Genomic DNA, 21,356 nt, shown 5'->3' with positions numbered 1-21,356 from the left:
TCAATGACTACTGGGGTCTTGTTTTCAGAATTGTCATGCAAATTAAAAATCTAGGTGACAGGGTGCCTGGGTGGCTCAGTCGGTTAAGCATGTACTTTTGGCTCAGGTCATGATCTCAGTCAGGGTCCTGGGATCGAGTCCTGCATCAAGCTCCCGCTCAGCAGGGAGTCTGCTTCTTCTTTCTCTGCCGCTCCCCCTGCTCCTTCTCTTTCTCTCTCTCTCTCTCTCAAATAAATAAATAAAATCTTAAAAAAAATATATCTAGGTGACAAAATCACAAGTCTCTGCAGGAGAAAAATGAAATTGTACAGAATAAGTTTAGTGTAGTATTACTAAATTTGTCAGAAAAATATAATTATTGTACAACTTGGCCACTCTGAGTCTTGACTTCATCCTGGGAACATTCCATTCATTTCTGCTAATAACATCTCTCTAGAGAGAGAGTTATCTGTGAAAATGAATACATGGAGGGTCACATACCCTGAAATTTCTATACTGATAATTATAAACACTCGAGGAATCTATTGGCAAACAATTTGAGAGAGGGGTATTTATTTAAATAAACAAATAATAAATAAATTTCATTTAATCAACCTATAAAGTAGGGAAAGTAGATATTATTTCTTGTTTATAAGTGAAGAAGCAAAGTGACTTGGCCAAGTTTAATGGTTAGTAACTGGTTGAACTGGGAGTTAGTTATTCTGTTACTAGTCCATTTCTCCCCATTTCATTATCTTCTATTCACTTAAGGAACAATTACTGTGGACACTGAAGCACTATTTTCTTCATCTGGATTTTTCTGATAGCCTGCTTGAAACACTTTTCTCATTATTTTAAATAGTTAGTGAATGTTTATCTACTCCCAGACTGTTCTAAGTGCATTAATTGTATTAACTAATTCAACCTTCTCAAGAATAGTATTAGAAGATAAATATGCTGCTTAAATTTAGATTCCTACCAATCTCTCATTCTTTGCGTCAGTCCCGTGAGGTAGATTATTATTTTTTTTCCATTTTAGGGATGAGTAAAGTAAGACATGGAAGCTAAACAGCCTTTGACATCAGGCTGACTTCAGAACCTGCACTCTCATGCTAGTCTGCTAAGACTCCTACAAGTTATATGATCTTACATGGGTTATCTTCTTTCTCTGGGTTTCCATTTTCTGATCTATAAGATGAATAAGATAATAGTTCTTATGTTAAAAAATGACTGTGATAATTAAATATATTTAATGTGCTTAGAAGAGTGACTGGTACAGGATTAGTTCTTTTAAAAATGATAGCTCTTATTTCACTGCCTTTTAAATCAGTGTCTCTGCTTTAATCCATCCATCAATATTAAGCAGTAAAATTAGACATGAATTTAATTTTTTAATCAAAGATATGTCAACACTAGAACCTTAACCAATCATTGCTCATGGCCATGGGGGTAAAGTCGTATCAGAACTGAGTTATGTCTGATATGATGAAACCAGCTGGCCATATATAAAACTGACATAGAGTAAGCATGACAGAGTTACACCTAAAAGCCCAAATGAGGCAATATTATATTGTAACGATCAACTGTTAAGTCTACCATAACTAAAGAGATACTTGAAATAATTGATATTTTTTTTAATAAATAACAGCTTTTATTCACAGGAATTCAGAAAGAACTGGTTTTAAAGAGAAGAAAATAAAAACCAATAGGCTACCAATGCTCCAGTTATCTACTGTTATATAACAAGCCACAGCAAAATTTCAAGATTTAAAGCAATAATTTATTATTATTTCTCACAGCCCAGCAGGCTGATTCTACTCTGGGGCCCCTTATACAGTTGCAAATGTATGGTAGATGGGTCTAGAGTCACCTGAAAGCTACTTCACTCACGTCTTGTTCCTGGTGGGGTATCTGGAGGAATTGAGTTGTCAAACACCCGTGTGTGTGTGTGTGTGTGTGTGTGTGTGTGTGTGTGTGTGTGTGTATGCGTGCACGCACACGCACGCAGTTCTCGGTCTCTTTCTCTCTTCATACCGACTATCCCCATAGATATTTTAGACTTACTCATAGCACGGTGGTCAGGGTAGTGGAACTATTCACATGGCATCTGGCTTCCCCAGAGCAAGCATTCTAAAGAAACAAAGTAAAAACTGTTAATCCCTTAAAGTTTGGGATGGCTAACTGGCATATAATCAATTATCCCATATTCCGTGATTGAAGTAGTCTCAGAGGCTGCCCAGATTCAAGAGGAGGGGAAATAGATGCCACCTTTCAATGAGAGAAATAACAAAGGGTTTGTGGCCATCTTTAATGGAAGATCCATTAAAGGAACCATCCATACACTTTCAGCTATTTTAAGCATATACAATTTGCATCAATAAAATCATATTATTTGTTAAAGAATAATATTACTTAACAGAATATATTTTCAAAGTTTTTTGGCATTTAATAATTTTACAGTATGCCATTAATGGGTATTTATAAACGATGTAAATATTCCTACTGTTGCACTTGTCAAATTTTTTCACATTTCTCACTTTTATAATTAACAGTATGATGAGCATCCTTTTAGCTTAATCATTGAGGAATTCTAAAGTAATTTCCATAAGAAATATCCCGAGAATCAGAATTACTGAATTTTAATATGTACTGAGAAATGTTTAAATGTGAAATTAAAACACGAAGCCCAAAAGACATGTTTCTCCTATCTAAATCAAAGGATTTCTATAAACTCATCTCATTGCCACTGCGAAGGAAATTTTGTAGAACACCTTCACCAAGGATTTTGCAGAGATGGTATATTTAACCTGTCCATACTCAGTGTTAAAGCTCAAATTCTTTCAGTATTTTATGTTTTGACATGATTTATGCAATGGCTGCAATAATGGAATCACTGAGGAAGAAATCCTAGATATTTTAGGTAGAATGTGCCATACTTTAGGTACTAAAATTCTGGACAATAACAAAAAAGAATTCTCTATAGAAAAATATGAGTTGAGATATCTATATATTGATCTAGATCTAGAAACAATCAATAAATCAATAAATTCTAAACTAAATCTGAACATAAAAGTGAACAATGCCAGAGACAGCGTAAAGAAAGCTACAATAATCCTAGTGATACAAATAATAAAGCTATACAATAATTCCAGCTCCTCATTGTATGTGTATCTCCCCACCCAAAATGGTAGTAATATGAAAACACAACTCCATTTATAATTGAAGATGATAGGCAGTTTACATTTGGTCAATAGGCTGAACTACCTGGCCCTGTTTGGCTGTTATTTATGCTGTCCCCAACAAGTTTTAGGACTCTACCACACTCCTTAATATTATTTGCTATACAGAAAACCAAGGATATTTTAAGAAATTTTGTGGAATCAGACTCAGTAGCTTTCTAACTAAGTAAACAACAATGGCTTTATTTAAAGCTTGAGACAACTATTACAATGGAAGACATTGAATTGTGCCACATCTCTGAAATTTTTCAACCTCAATGCAGAGACACAAGACTTTCTACTGTTCTCAAACCTGATATGGAGATTGGGTTGTGTAAAAGAGCAAGACTCAGAGAATGATACAAATCTGAGGTGTTACTATTAGGATTTATAATCTTTTAAATTATTCAGAAAGAAGACAACTATGTCATATTTTAAATATCTTAAAATAGGTTTCTCCCATGTAAAATTTAACTATAATATAAATACATCTCTCAAGAAGTCTTATTTGTTAATTTGCATATGACTGTTTTACTTTTATGTCCCATAAAATTTCCTTACAGTGAATAATCAAGAAAGGCCAAAACTGGATACTAAACAATTTTCAAGTGTGTTTGGTAGAGTGTCTTTCAGACCCTGTATTGTCCCTCTATCTAAACTCAGATAATTTTAAAGTTTTGATCATTTTTTTCTCTACAAGTTTTTATTACTTTTGTACATTTGCCTAATTATTAATTTCCCATTTAGGGTTGGATAAAATAAAAAGTAACCAGAGAAACCATTGTACAAGTGACTCCATGTTTTTTTTTAAGGATCACAATACTTAAGGCAATTGAATCTTGCAGGCAGAACGATTAATGGATAACTGCCAAGATTTCCATTGGCTGGGTTAATCTATGTTACTTAGAATCAAGTCAGTTCTCTGGTCATTCAAACATTGAAAGAAAGAAAAGCAACATCCAAAGTGGTATATTTTTAACATGATGTTTGATTTCATGTTTACATTATGCCTCTGGCAAGATGCACCATTGGAATGCACAACAAAAACACAGAATAGGGAAAGAATAGATGCAGTTAAGAATGCATTGAAAGTTCTAGTCTGACACTTCAAAAGCCATTCTGTTTGTTCATTTACAGATTAAAGTGTTAGAAGGGAAGACACTGGTAAAAGATTCTTCCTCCCTATAGTAAAACAAATACTTTTTAAAATAAATCAACATTGTATTGGCAGTTGGTAAAGAGGATAGATCTTTCTTTCCTATTTTGTCCATTAAGGTATATTCTAGCTTGAAATAGATGCTGAATGCCTAATGTTATAGAACTGGAGACCAGACTTCAAACATAATTTTATTAGACTAAACATCCATATGTGCTTTTTCAAAACTACTTGAGAATAAAATTTTTGATACTTAATGGTTTGTACATACAGAAACAAACAGAATTTTAACTAACTTTGTCTTCTGTATACTGAGTTTTTCCCTCTGGAGAAGTGGGTAATGTTAGGTGCTTATATTTATACATTTTATTTTATTTTGTTTTGTTTTGTTGTAGAGAGAGAGAAAGTACTTGTGGGAAAGGGGAGGGCCAGAGGGGGAGAGAGTGAGAGAATCTTAAGCAGCCTCCATGCCCAGCCCTGGGCCCCACTCAGCGCTTAATCTCACGAACCTGAGGTCATGACCTGAGATGAAATTGAGTCGGATGTTAAACCAGTTGAGCTACCCAGGTGCCCCTTTACATTTATATTTTAAAGTGAAATTTATTTTGTAACCCTAAGTCTTTTACAATTAGAGGAAATTATAATGAGAAGTGATAAGACAATGCAATATGCCAAACCAACTTCCCAATGAAGATAAATGTATTTTGGAGATTGAGTCAATTTGGAGATCGTCTATTCCAACTCTTTCATTTTGCCAGTTTGAAAACTGAGGTCCCAAACAAACAAAAGCAAAGAAATTTTCAAGATCACATAGTTACTGACAAAACAAGATCAAGATCCTTGCTCTCCTGATTCTTCATCTAGAATTCTTGCAACATCATGTGCTTCCACTGTATAGCCTTAACCACTCATGTGCTATGTAATGTTGGCAATTTAGAGTATCTCAAATTAGAAAATACCTGTCAGTAAGAATTTCTATCTAAAAGGCACAACATTTACTAGATATTCTGAATAAATATGAACTTAGATTTCAAAAGAGTGTGTGTGTATGTGTGTAAAACTCAAATGTAAATACAGAAGTTCTCCTGTAACTTAATGGAAGAAAATACAAAGCTATCCATTCAAAAATAGGCAATGGAGAATTTTGAGGAAAGCATATCAGATGTAAAATAAATCAGAAGTCAACAGTTATATTTCAAACAATTAGATATTAATTGTCTTTTAAAACTCTGAGGACTGAGATATAAAAAACTATTTTTCTGGAGGGAAAACCACTGCATTGAAGATTGAAGAAAATTGGTAATTAAGGAGGGAATTTGTGCTGTGGCATATAGACTACCTTCTGCTAAATTCTCTGTATTGTTTGCTCTGGTCCTCCAGCCTAATAAATGAATTATTGTACAATCAAGGTCAGTTTCTCATACTGACAGTAGTCCCACAGCATCCACCCACACAGAGTACCTTTGTTCTAAAGCCATGTTATTGGTTTAATGGAATAAATGGTTATCATACAAAGAAATGTGAAGTGACATATGCATCAGTGTTATCTACAAATTATTGCATTGAAACTTCTCTCGTTATGCCAAAGTTGGAAAAATATTTATGGGTCATTTGCTACACATCTCATAATAGTGGAAAATTCTGTCAATGTATTGTTAAAAATTGTTGCTGGCATTACAAGAGGGCCCTGAGTGGCTTTCAGTATGAAAGCTAATACATTTTATATTTGCATTTCTGCTTAGAAAATAATCTCTAACTAGGCTGACAAAGGGGTTAATAAATTTGTGTGAGAAAACAAATTTGTTATTTTTTTCATATGCAGTCTCATGATTATACTGTTTAATATTTATTAGTAGAGTCAATGAAATTTTTTGAAATTGCTTGATTGTATCATGACCTAAAAAGTAACTCTCACAAATGTTTTGGCAATGCAAATGCTGAATGCCTTGATCAATTAAATTATCAAGTTTCTTGGTATATATTTTGATGAATATCTTACATTCATAATGCAGAAAGTCCACCTTGATCTCTCTTTCAGGCTATAACACAGATTTCCCCTTTTAAATACATAATTAACAAGATCTATAGTCCCCGAATGATACAATTTTGAAATCAATAGTTGGATAAAAAATAAAACACATGACTTTTCACATAAAGAACCCATTATTTCCATATAATTTGAGTTAGGTCTTAAAGAACATGTATGAAATTTAAAAAGGACTGATGATATAAATATTAAGCATATTCTATATACCAGGTAATAATGTCTTAAACACTTATTATTAAGCTTTAATATGATTTTCTTTGAGTTACATATTACTTTTTTAGGTTTGAGTAAAACAGTTTGAGTAACTTGTCTAAGCTAACACAGTTTCTACATCAGTAAAATACTGTTTATATTTAAAAATACATCATTACTCATCACTCTAGACTGGGGCAGGAATTCGGAATACTTGGCCCAGGGTCTACTTTCCTAAAAGAGACTGAGTTCTCCACATAATTTATTCTGCCTTTACCAGTTAATATTAATATGAGGATTAAAGAGTACACTTGCTGTGATGAGCATGGGGTGATGCATGGAAGTGTTGGATTACTATATTGTACACCTAAAACTAATATACCACTGTTATGTTAACCAACTGGGATTAAAATACAAAAAAAGATCGATAAAATATAAAAAAAAATAAAAATAAATAAAGTTCATGTGGCCCAGGCCATCTATTTTCTATCATCCTCAGGTGATCTGAAATTTCTTATTACCTGAAACCCAAACATTTCCCTTGTACTTTCAATAACTATGCATGCTAAGACATCCCCCGATATCTTTAATCTCATAGCTAAAAGTTGTCTCTACTTCCATACTTTCTTTGAATAACTCACTATTGAGAACACCACTTGAGTTGTGGCTGTTCAATCAAGTTCTTGTGTAATTAATTTTTGCAGATTTTTGGGTCTTTCATCTATGTTTTCCATTATCTCTGCAGATAGTTTAGAGATTATTGCTAATCCTTTGATTTTAAAGAAACCCCTCTGCCATGGTCTGAATGTTTGTATCCCCCCAAATTCATTTGTTGAAATTCTAACCTCCAAAGGTGATGGGTGATGGTATTAGTAGGTGGGGACTTTGGGAGATGATTAGGTAATGGGATTAATGCTCTTATAAAACGATCTCACAGAACTCCCTAGCCACTTCCAACATGTGAGTATACAATGAGAAGTCTGTAGCCGAAAAGAGGGCCTTCACCAGAATCTGACCATTCCAGTATCCTTTTCTTGACCTTTTAGCTTTCAGTAAGTGAAAAATAAATTTCTGTTGTTTATAAGCTACCCAGTCTGTGGTATTCTGTTATGGCAGCCTGAACAGACTAAGACATGCCATGTTCTCCTCACATCCTGTGGTTGCCCTTCATTGATTCCTGCTACCAACAATTCATCATATATTGGCACATGACTTATTCTCTCTTTAAACTACAAACCCTGCTATGTTAGTGTGCAACTTCTATGAGCAGCCGAACATTCCATCAATCACTCTGTCCAGTGAAGTCCTTAGCCTGTTCATAACCACTTCTCTACTCCACTTATATCAGCCACTTCCACACTAACATCCACAACTCTGTCAACACATTAAATCAATCCAATTCCAAAATCATTCACTCAATTATCTTCCTCTGAACCAACCTTGAGCAACTCTCAATTTGCTCATTTCACTGTGACCTCTTTTCAACCTTTTAAAAATATGCAATCCATTTCTCTACTTTTTTCCATTCCTTTAATATTATTTTTAATTATCCTGTTATTTTTAATTTTCTCATAATCCAGCTTAGATTGCTAACTCACAAAGATCCTTTGCTGGCCTAAATTTTATCAAATCTTGATGGAAAAATCCCAATATTGAATGAATCTGATTCTGAAATTCTCCACACTAGCCCCTCAGCAAACTAGCCATTCTAAAATGACATACCAAGACAAATTTTTTCCACCATAAATTCATGAAAAACTAACAACAGGGGGGCATTAGAAATCCTAAGCAGATTTACCATCTCTCTAACCATTCTCCAATTCTTTACAAATCAAATCTTTTCTTTCATTCTAAAACTCCAAAATATTCCCATTATTCTCAGAAGATTACTTTGCTTTCTGATTTACAGACAAGAGCAGTTATCAGAGAACTCCCTTATTATATAATTACTCAACAGAAGGTACTACCTGTATCTAGTTATGGGTTAATCCAAAACATCATCCCAAAAAGCAGAACCGGGATAGCATCAGTAGCTTTGTGCATGGGTTAGGAGTAAAATACTACCAAGTGTTGAGAGCTTTAGAAGAACGGATCCTCCAACCAACATTCATGCTGGAAAGAAAAAGATTTCCCATGAGTGAGAGCACAAGGAACTGAGTTTGTAAATGATTTCAAGTACTGGGAAAAAGAATTACAGGCTTTGAATTGTGGGTAAGTGCAAAACCAAAATACTTGTAGAGTCAGCAAGTAATTAAATAGGGGTGTGGTAGTCAGAACTCTTAAAAGATCTCAGAAATCTCCATTTAATACTCATTTTCAAAAGAGCAGAAAACTACCCTGCATGCAACATTCAAATTTAGCAAGCCAGAAAACCTGGGATGAAAGAAAAGAAATTAATTTAGAAGGTAGGGGGTAGAAAGAAAGCAGACAGTAGAAAGTGCAGTGATAGTAAAATACAACATAAAAATTTGAGAGCATGTTCTTAAAAGGCAGTACCTATAGAACTTTAGAAAAATCTGGAAATGAGAAACCACATAGAAAACAACAAAAACATTCTGAATGAGAATAAAACTAATAGATCTTGAAGTGGCTACACAGAAAGGTCACATTTTGGATGTGGATGATGGATGGTAATAAGAGATGAGGAAACACTGAAATCAAGAAACTGGAAAATACCTTGGCTATTTAAATATGGAGAACAAAAAGGATTTATTCAGAGTTATCTTGAGAAAAAATAAAATTGAGGGCGCCTGGGTGGCTCAGTTGGTTAAGCAACTGTCTTCGGCTCAGGTCATGAACCCAGGGTCCTGGGATCGAGTCCTGCATCGGGCTCCCCCTGCTCTTTGGGGAGCCTGCTTCTCCCTCTCCCTCTGCCTGCCACTTCCCCTGCTTGTGCTCTCTCTCTCTGTCAAATAAATAAATAAAATCTTTTAAAAAATAAAATTGAATCAAATTTTCTTCAAGATAAAATAGAAACAGAAAAAAGGGACTACAAATCTTATGAAACAATCACCCAATATTTTTAACTAAAGTAAAATAAATTTAAAAAGCTATATTGGCTTCCAAAGAATGAAAAAGTCAGAAATAGGATTGCGTGGAAATGAGATATCTAGATAATAAGAAATTGAAAAAAATGAAAACTGACAAAAATCAGGAAATATAAAAAATTAAAAACCATTTTGGAAATGGAGGCTAAATTAGGGGGAAAATTAAGAACAAAATAGAAACCACAAAAAACTCAGCAAATAGAGAATGGAAAGGAAAAATTATCTTATTAAAATTTAAAAGGAAACAGTTAGAAAGAAGTGATAAATACTGAGCATAACTAAAGAAGATGAAACATACATATTTGGGATCCTTGAAAAGTACAACGAACTCAAGAGTTTATTAAATATTTCTTGAATTTGATAGAATGAAAGTTTTTAATTTAGCTGCTGGTCTCTTCACACATGGACTGATCCCACATTGATGGAAACTGGTTTATTTTGAAGCATAGCATTTTCTTAGAATATGTACCTTCCCTAAGTGATTTTTTTCTCAATGTTTAAGTAGCTATCATCTCTATGGAGAATGTAATAACATTTGGTTATGTCTAAATGTATAATAACCAAATTCTTCAGGAGAATGAGACTGGCTTTCTCCAAAATAGACAGTTAAAATCTTAGATCATATGTTTAATTTTGAACAATCTGTTGTCTTATACTTTCATGCTCTCATTCAAACGGTTGCACTTTTTACATACTGAATGGAGCACTGGGTGTTATACGCAAACATTGAATCATGGAATACTACATCAAAAACTAATGATGTAATGTATGGTGATTAACATAACATAATAATAAGAAAAAACAGTTGTACTTTTTAAAGGCATTTGGTCATTTCACATGGATGGGGAAAAATCATCTCTATGCTTGCTTTTTAATTAGTTTGTTCAATTTGCTGAGCCTGCTTTTCTCTCTTCCTTTTCTAATTATGACAAAGAATCTGAAACAGATGCAGAAGAAGCATGACCTACTTGAAAAATCAGTAGCCAGGCCTGTAAGCTTTGTGGGGTAATGTCAACACTAAGGAACCATCAATCCAAGTGAATTCCAATATGCAATTGAGGTCATTAGTATGGATTGGTGTCAAACTTTCAAGCATTTATTGAATGACCTAATACTTCTAAATGATAATCGGGAGAGGGTGGAGTAGGAAGATAAGGGTAGACTCTAGTACTAAGGTCCTTAGGGATCCTATCTGAATTTCAGAATTGCTGTCAAATAAATGTTTATTAGTGTCCTTTCTCTTATATGTAGACAATAACTACAAATACAGAAGACTGAAAAAAATTAAGTGCTAAATTGGAATTAGATGTTGAAACCAAGTACCAATATTCTCTTTAGTAAATCTCCCCTGGGACATTATTCTGTGCATAGAATATATTTTTTGTGCTTACTAATTAAACCTTTTTAAATGATCACTAAAATTGTATCTCCTGACCTACAGAATATATCAAATATATGTTCTCAGGTCCTTGTGCTAGATGTAAATTAAACATGAGAAATGCAAATGAAATTCCTATGAATGCATCATTTTGCAAAATGAGCTTTACAAATTCCATGTTTTATGCAACCCCCAAAACAAAAACAAAAACAAAAACAAGTGCTTACTAAGCTAAATGATGCTGAAACAAACAGTTTATCAGCTGAATGATGTCAGTCAGCAATTAAGAACAGTCAAGCTTTGCAGAAAGCAACCAGATATTTAAAGGAAAAATACTTTACAAATATTATAAGAAAAGGAAAATGTCTCTAACTCTTCTATATTTTAGAATAGAAAAATAAGAAAATAAAATTTAAAAAATAAAAACACAGGGGTGCCTGGGTGGTTCAGTTGGTTAAGTGTCCGACTCTTGATTTCTGCTTAAGTCATGATTGATCTCAGGGTTGTGAGGTAGAGCCCTGAGTGGGGTCAGCGCTGAGCGTGGAGTATGTTTAAGATTCTCTCTCTCCCTCGTCATCATCCCCTCCCCCACTCTCTCTTTTTCTCTCTCTAAAAAAAGTAAAAACACCACATTTTAAATTTCATAACAGGAAAATAGTATTGTGTATCCTTAACTTTTGCATTTTTAAAATTTAGAATAATAATAGCATAATTAGGATTTTGATGTAATTCCAGTTCCAACACATCCATCTATAATTTGTTTCGAAACATGTTTTTTCATATATAAGTGGATTTCTATAAGAATAAAATTAACTAATTAATGTAAAATGACGGGCAAACCAAATGGTACATTGTAGCTACATATAGTAGGTGCTCAGTTAATATTGGTTTGTTTCTCTTGTGTTTCTATGTTATCATCCATTTTTTTTCAAAGGATGAGGAAAATAAAAATCATGGCTACACCTACCAATTCAACAATGATTATCTTCATAGTCAACACTGTTTCTTCTATCTCTATTTTTAGATTAGGTCATTACATAAATGACTTACCATTATTTTTAAATTAATTGGTTAATAAAATAATGTCCACTGAAACCATAAAACACCAAAAGAACACAGATTCAAACAAGATAACACTAAGAATTTATACTAGTTATGTTAATAGAAGTTTCTGTAGCAGATAACCCCCAAAATAACAGTTGAATGCAATGTCATTTTTACTTATTTTTCTCTATTCCAACTGTCGGTGGTAAGAGAGTTGGCACTATGCCTCATAGTCCTTTAGGGATTCAGTGACTCAGGAGGTAGAGACTGCTTGTTTTATACTTGGCTACCAAGATTTACTTGAGAGTGACACTCAATTCAGAAAGGAATGGAAACTACTAAGAGAGTGGGGATGAGGTAATGTGGCAGTTTTGTTAGAACTGGCATGGAAGAAGAATACATCCCTTCTCTTTATAATTCTCTGGCTGGCCAAGGCTTAGTCATTTGGCTATAACTAAGCTCAAAGGAGACCAGAACAAAAGGGAAACTTTTTTCTGAATATGCTAGTGTCTAAGAAATAGTAAGAATTGAATACATACATATTAAAAAGTCTTTTTTTTTTTTTAAGAGAGAGAACAAGCAAGCAGGAGAGGGGTACAGAGGGAATGTCAAGCGGTCTCCACCCCCAGCATGAAGCCTGATGGGGGGCTTGATCTCAAGACCCTGAGATCATGACCTGGGCCAAAATCAAAAGTTGGATGCTTAACTAACTGAGCCACCAAGGTTCCCCTAAAGACAGCCTTTTTTAAACGGTTATGTGTGTATAATTATTACAGTCTTATATATGTGATAGAGAAAGCATTTCAGAAATGCATACAGTACTGCTTACTATTATTTAAATATTGTTTGGTATACTTGAAATTTACCAAGAGTGTAGATCTTAAAACTTCGCATGGCCAAAGGGGGGAAACATTGTAACTACCTGAGGTGACGGAGGTTAACTAAACTTATTGTGGTAATCATTTGGCAATATACACATATATAAAATCATTATGTCATACACCTAAAACTAATACAGTGTTATATGTCAATCATATGTCAGTAAATTTTGGGGAAAACCATCACCACAATCCAACATAAATACTAGAAGAATTTAAATAAATTGAATGCTAAAAATAAAAAAAAAATGTTCAACTTCTTTAAGGGACAGCAGGAATTCTACTATTGATATGGTGTTAGAGAATATTCTTGGTGGCTCATAAAACTGAAACTGTGTTGTTTTAAACATAAAATCAAAATAAAATTTTACAATTAAAAAAGAAATGCAAATATTCATCACAAAATGAGGAGTCTTTGTCAATGCGTATTAATCACAGTGAGTATGCAGTGTTGGATCTAAAAGCAAGATATTTTTTGACATACATATTCTGGATTGCACAAATGTATATAACAGGTGAGGAAGCAAATTAATAACTTCTATAATCTGTGTTAGAGATAAATGCAGTACCTTTTATCACCAGTGACACTTACTGGGGTGGGTGAGAGGGAACAGAAATATTAGACCCCAAATAGCAATTGTGCAAGTCTTGGATTAAATGTCTTAATTCAACTATAAGCACATTTTCAAGATTTCCAGGTTTGAAATACTTTGGTAAGAAACAAAAAGAATACTTTAAAGATAATTAAGGAAAAAATTACTCTATTTCAAAACTAAAATCTATCTTCATCGACTTTATCTGATATAATTACACATTTCACATATCCACTTAAAATTAGCTGTGAACCAAGCTGATGAGATTATTTTTCTGGATATAATAATTTGACTCCAAAAAGAATTTTTTTAACATAGAAAACAAAATTAATGCTTTCAGTGAACCGATATTCTCCATTAAATCTTGTATTAATAAGATTCATTTGCGATCTTCTATTGGTTAATGTTAGAACTCCCACAATGTAAGATAAGAAAAAAATAAGGCAAGCCAATAAAGAGGCATAACATGACTTAAGGCTTAAAAAAAGAATTAAGGGAAATGACAGAAATTATGTAAAATAGAGAAAAAAATATGAGGTTATTTTAATAAATGTTTTTAGATATTTTAAGGAATATGAAAGGAAATAATATATCTATTAAATTTCTATTATTATATTATTAACTTATTTACTTGCATTTTTCTCCAGCGCCTGAGTGCCTGATAGACTTCAAATTGGACTTTTTAGGGCAATAGGTTTTATTTGTCTTTTGGCCATTGATGTCAGTGAAGGCCGCTAATGCCCGAAGTTAGTTCTTATCATAAATAACTAGAACAATATGGAATTGTTTAGCTAGGTTAAAATTAAGAAACTATATTTTAAAAATGTGAAGTTTATTCAGTCAGTGAATATATCAGTAACAGTAATTAATTTCTTCCTGATTATAATTTTAAATATTACAGCATCTATTAATAAAATGCCTTATACTTTTAGACTATAACTATCCTACAAATCCTTTAATTAATGATTCTCAATGAAGGGCATTTTATTTCCTATAGCTTCAACTGTCAATAAGATGGGACTCTCTTAGAGAAAGGTTAAATTAGTATGTTGGATTTCAGAAAAGTTTATAGCTTAATTTTCTCAATTTTGCTAAGGTGGTTTGTGATATTTTTAGTCAAGCCTTGTCAAGTAAAAGTTTATGCTGATCAATATGGGTGTTTTAAATCAAATTTTATGCATAGTTAAATGTCTTGACAAGGTGATGCTGCTATTATTATTTCATCTGGGTTCCAAAAGTATTAGTGAACAATGCTTTTCGTAGACCACCATACAGTCATTGGTATTTTTTTAGTATTAATGTGGTTTCAGCCCAAGTCTGGGAGATTCATCAACATGCATTCTTGGTCCAAATCACCTGATACCAAGTGTTACCTTGTTTCATAAATGGCCTATGCCTCACTCTGCATCCTTCTAGTAGACTGTTAATGATTCCAAATCCCCAATCTTTAACATTAGATCAACAGATAATTCTCTATGCATTTTTAATAAATGTCTGTCTCTCTGTCTCTATCTATAGTTGGTTATTTGAAGAGATAAAAAAAATAACCTTTAGCTGAACTAACCAGGAAAAAAGAGTAGCCTCAAAAAATTAAAATCAGGACTAAAAGAGGGAACGTTATTACTGATGTTATAGAAATAAAATGGATTATATGGAAATAATATGAACAATATGTGTGTGCATATACAAATATCACACACACACATTTGCAGTCACTCTTTGTCATGTGAAAAATATATAATCTTTTTCTGATTTAGTTATCAAGAGTTAGTTCTTGTAGCTTGGTACTGCAAGAACTTTAAAAGATACTGTATCCGACTCAGCAAGATGAAGATACAGTATTTCATATTTTTAGAGGGGCAGCAAGTGCCAACTCTAGTTAGCTGACATTTCTTCAAGTTCCCAAACCTGAAATTTATATCATAATCCCTTGGATTTGAGGAATAGAATAACAACACATTTAGAGCAATTCTCAGATTTGCTAAGTCAGAATTTCTGGGAGATAGGACCTAAGTATTGTAATTTAACATTATGTCCGGGTATTTGTTATGCAGTCAGAACAGATATATTCCCAGGCGGTGGATGTCTTTGAATGATTGCTTAAGTGTAAGGTGAGTGATAACAGCATTTTAATTCTGAGTTTCAGTTTCCCGACTTTGATAATGTAAAGCACTAATCACAGAGCACCCGCACAATTAAACACATCTATCATCTACCTATTGGAAATTCCAAATGCATACAAACAGAAGCAATTTATATATTAAATATGCTTCATTTTGAGGCTAATATACATGATTCATGAAATTTTAAATTTAAAATAGAAATTAAACTACATATGTTGAACGTAATCTCTAACTCTACAGGCAGAGAGAAAGAATAAGGAGAAGGGAAAGGAGAGGAGAAAGGGAGGAGAAAATGAGTGGTATTGGAGAACATATACACTTCATCCTCAGTGTCACTATTTTACTCACTTTGAGTCTTCATGCAATGCAGATGCTATAATGATCTATTTTTTCTTTATTTTGATGTTTATATTCTAGTAGTCTAATACAAATTTCCCCCCCAAAAAAACCCTTTCATTTTCAAGCTATTGCTTTTATTTGCATATTTTTCAATATAGCTACATACATATATCAAATTTAAATATTCTTCTATAGCATATAGATATGTAATTGTGGCTGTTTGTATCTCTCTGAGTAAAAAAAAATATAATTAAGCATTAAATAATGAGATTATATAAAGACTCCCATGAGAATTTATGGCCATAATCACGATGCTTCTTATTTTTAAAATTTTCAAATACATCAGATAATTCACACGGGCCTTTAGTTTTATATGCTGAGAAATCAACTTATTATTTTACAGTAGAATACTTTTGGCATTTTTGTGAGTGAAAAGAATTGAGAGAAAGAAAGGAACTGAGGCTATTGTATATAGATGTTAATCTCATGATACCGTCCCCCAATGTAATTATTCCAGATTACAAAAATCTGTTCCCACATACAAACAGGAGACTTCTCAGACTGAGAATTGCAACTATTGTAAAACTCTGTAATAGAAGTCTAGTCTACTGCTTCATTACCATGAAGAAAAAAAATTCAAGAACATTTGATTTATGGAGATGTTAACTTTAAAATATCACTCCCAAAATTGTATTGTCTTCCTTCCCCCTGTATTGTCTTTTCCCATCCCCCTTCCCCTTTCTGAATCTGTGCTCATAATGCTCCACTCCCAGTTAAAAGTAACCATAATTTGTAGTAGGTAAAAGCTTCTTTGTAAAGTATGTATTTGTTGAATAGTGGTAAAATGTTAATGAAATTTATTGTTGTTGTTGTTGGAAGGAGCTCATATCTGAAATTACAGAACTCCCCAGAACTGTCATAATTTGCTGGAAATCTGATCAGATTTTGTTACTTATTTTCAGGACAAATTTTAAATATTTATGATTTGTATTATATCCCTCTTCCATGGTTTGGAATTTGGTTAAGTGATATTTCAGACATCACAGTAATTTTTCATTAAAATAAATTGCTAACTGGGAAAATGATGAATATTTACCTCAAAGCCAAGCCAGGATTCTGGGATTATGGCTTGAATAAACAAAATATGTGATTTTCATGAGATTGATAAATTTGTTTGGGTTTAGAATGTGCTTTGCCTGAAAATGACCTTAATTTGTTTGAAAAATGAACATATTTTGATGTACACAAAATAGTTGTTGCTTATGAAGGTTAATAATTAGCATTTAAAATAATTATTTTTCTAGGTTTTCCAAAAGCTAATTTACAATATCCTTGATTGTTATTTCAACAAGTTTCTCTATTAATTATATCTTAGTATTCTGATAAAATAATCTAATAAATTTAATACAACTTGATTCTTTATCATAATGGATAGACCTCATATTTATTTAATAACATATAAATTATCATGTATCTATTATTAAAATATTGTAGTCTTGAGATAGTATAAAATATTATTGCCCTGTCCTTTTGAGATCAATAATGGATCATCATTAAATTTTATATCAAATAAATAAGATGCCATTTCATGAATTAGTGAAAACATCATAAATACATGAACATTGCTCAGTCACATATTAAGAACCCAATAAAGTATAATGGTAACATAGTAAAAAATATTGAATTAAGTAAAATATTTTTTCTAAAATATTTGTATTAATTCATGCCATATTAATGACTAATTCATAAGGAAATAATTATTGTACATATCCTTTATGAAAAGTCTGGTAATTTGAAATTTATTTGTATTGGCTTTCAATTAAAAGCCAGCTTTGAAGCTATATACTTAAATAAGAAACAAAGAAAGAAGTATTAATGTTTTTTCTCAAAGTATTGGACACATACTTCCTTACATTTTCCTATTTTGGAAGTCAGCTTATTTTTCTTTTCTATGCAGCCTTCAACAACAGGACTAAATCATGCAAGTTTTTAGCCCATGATCTCATGTATGCAGATTCTCTGCCACTCTAGACCTTGAGCTATGTGGAAAGGAGGTATGCAAGAGATTAGAAACCAAATAGGATGAGCATACAGCCAAAACAAAGCTGACTTGGGCTGTATTTCTTGTTAGAATTCTAGGAACTCAACATCATAGAGTTTTGGCATTGTAGAAATGGAAGCAGGGCACATGTTGGCGGAGATAGGTTCTGGTATTCTGGTACCTCACCATTCCTCAAGTCCCATCCTGCATGTAAGAGATCCAGAGCTTCTTGGGAAGAAAGTAAACAAAGCTGAGATAGGGGAAAGAGAGCAGACCTTCAAAGGATGGTATAATTTAGTGACAATAACTTGAATTAGAATCTGTGGAGTGCATTATTTAGCCAAGGACCATATAGAGAATGAAGCTAAGAATTTGGTATTTTCAGAATCAGGGAAAAGTGGAAGGGACAGATTGGAAGATATGGGCCCTGATTACATCCAGTTGAGAGACCATAAGTGAGCTGCAAGTATTTTTCATTAGAAGATGCAATGATAGAAAGCACTGACACGAGTCCAGGAAAAAGTAGTTACTTCGTAGTGGAATGAGCAGGTAACGGAAAAGGACTGTACAAATGATGATCACTTTCCACCATGAGGATATATACACTTTCTTTTGTTCCTAGATGCCAATGTAGTACGTCTTAGATCCTTGGGATGTCTGTGGATCTTGGGATTATTGTCTTTTTAACGGAAAATGGAAAATTTTCAGCCATTATCTTTTTGAGCATTTCTTCTTTCCCATTCTATATCCCTGTATAAATTTTATTAGATATATGTTCAGCTATCTCATGCTATTCTTCATATTATTTAGCCTTCTTTCATATTTTCCATTTGTCTCCCTAGACTGCATTCTATATAGCTTACTTTATCTTACAGTTTATTATTTCTTTAGCTGTCTTTAATCCGCTAGCTAATTCATCTTAGGGCTTTAAATTTGAACTGCATCATTATATTTTTATATCATTATTCTTTATTTCAAATATTATTGTCCCAAGCTCACAATTTTAATCTTATCTTCTAAGGCATCAGATGCACTAAACACATTTATTTTATAATTTTGTCTGGTAATTTCAGTATCTGAAGTTATTCTGGATCTGTTTCTGCTGTTTCAGTGAATTAGTTCTCTAAAAGGTTTAGGATATAAAATTTAGAGTTTGTTCATAGGTACAACAGTAAGTGAAATCCGCATCATAGTGTCCTTTCTTTGGTTGTACTATGTTTGTGCCTTCTTTTGCTATCAAGATCCATTTTTTTTCCTTAGATCTTATTCATTTTGAGCCCTCCTTTATTTTGTTGACTTTTCTTTTCATACCTCTTACTTCTTCCACCATTTTATTTGTCATGCTTTACCTGTCTCTTCATTAGAACCATCACCTCCTTTTCATTTGTCTGTAGCTGTGATTTAAGGACAAATTACAAAATGTTCAAAATGAATCAAGTAAATTACTTACAGGCCTCTGGTTGTTAGAAGGGTGCATAACTCAGTGAGACTAAATGAATAAAGTCACAGGTGTCTTTCTAGCAGTCATAGACTATCGCTGACTTTCCCCATATACTGAAATAACTCATCTTGGTATTCTAGGTTCTCCAGTCAATAAAAATCAGGTAACTGATACTTATGGAATTAAAAGTTCCAACAATAGATCAATAAGGATTATCAGAAGGCAAATCCTTATTTATATATTAATATCTTACCTAATATTGCTAGAAGACAAAAAATGCTAAGGGAAAATGACTTAAATTTTCTGGAAATATTAATGATATATCATATTCTTATATAACTCTTCCTTTTTATAAAGCTGCAGAGAGAGATCTTTCAGAATTTTGGTGAAAAAGAGCTTTTCTCCTAAAGAACTGGTATTCATCATCTTTCCAACAATGAGAACTAGATCACTGCTTATGTTTTCCTTTGTGCCTTGTTCTCTGCAAAACTCTGATATACACTTGAAACATGCATAAAAAGGGCATCAGATGCATGTTTGCTGTATTTGTTATCTTCTTCTTTGACTATGATTTTCTACTTTTGTTTTACCATTTTCTATGACTTTTATGGCAAGCCATCAGCTTTGAAAATTTTGCATGAAATGAGAATATAGGTGATCCTTGAACAACATAGGGATTAGGAGAGCTGACCTCTCACTCAGTTGAAAATTCACATATAACTTTGGACTCCCTCAAAACTTAACTACTAATAGCCTACTGTTGACCAGAAGCCTTACTGATAACATAGTAGATTAACATACATCTTATATATGTATCTTATACTGTATTCTTACAATAAAGTACACTAGAGAAAAGAAAATGTTATTAAGCAAATCATAAAAAAGAGAAAATACTTTTACAGTATTGCATTTATTAAAAAAATCCACATGAATGAATGTGTGCAATTCAAACCTGTGTTACTCAAGGGCCAACTGTAGAAATACAAATCAGCTTGTTTTTTTTTTAATTTAATTTTATTATGTTATGTTAGTCACCATTCATTACATCATGTTTTTGATGTAGTGTTCCATGATTCATTGTTTGCATATAACACCCAGTGCTCCTTTCATTCGTGCCCTCTTTAATACCTATCACCAGGCTAACCCATCCCAACAAATCAGCTTGTTAATGGGAGAATCTGCTAATAATTTAGAAGGTTCTAAAAAGTGAAGTGCACTTGACATTTACATAATGGCAAAAATTATTATTCCTTATGATCTTTTTCTTGATCATAGATTGATATTAGATGAACAATCTAATGGTAAACCAAATTCTGTTTTTACCTGTGTTATCAACATTGAAATTCACTTAAAATTTTAAAAAATATAGCACAGTCTATATTTTTTATTATAGCCAATTATTGTCCTAAGTTTAAATTATAGAATATTTCAATATAGAATCAAAAAGGACCACAATGACACATGAAAACAAAATCCAAAGATGAATTTATGTAAAGTTCTCATTTTATTATCTCTAAGCTGTGTCCTTTTATTTTAGCCAGAAATTGATTGATATTAAAGAAAATCATCTCACTCCTAAAGAAATATTGTTACCTATATGGAGATGAGATGGGGGGGTTAGTTTTATGTGCCATTAAATAAATATAAAAATATTGGTATTTTAAAAAATGAATATTTTTAAAAATAAAATATATCTGTTTCAAAAATAAAAAAGTATGGATTTTCTCTACTAAAATCTAATCATAAGCCATCTCCTGTGTAATAGAATAAGAGAATGAAATCCAAGGCTCCCAGAGGAAGCTACCAAATTGATGGATCTGTGCAGCTCAATTCATTCAGATTTTATGATTTGTCTGTTTTTTCACTTGGTTTCTACATTT

The sequence above is a fragment of the Zalophus californianus genome, chromosome 1, assembly GCF_009762305.2.
Source record: "Zalophus californianus isolate mZalCal1 chromosome 1, mZalCal1.pri.v2, whole genome shotgun sequence".
Lineage (NCBI taxonomy): Eukaryota > Metazoa > Chordata > Mammalia > Carnivora > Otariidae > Zalophus > Zalophus californianus.
Note: the sequence above shows the minus strand (reverse complement) of the source record.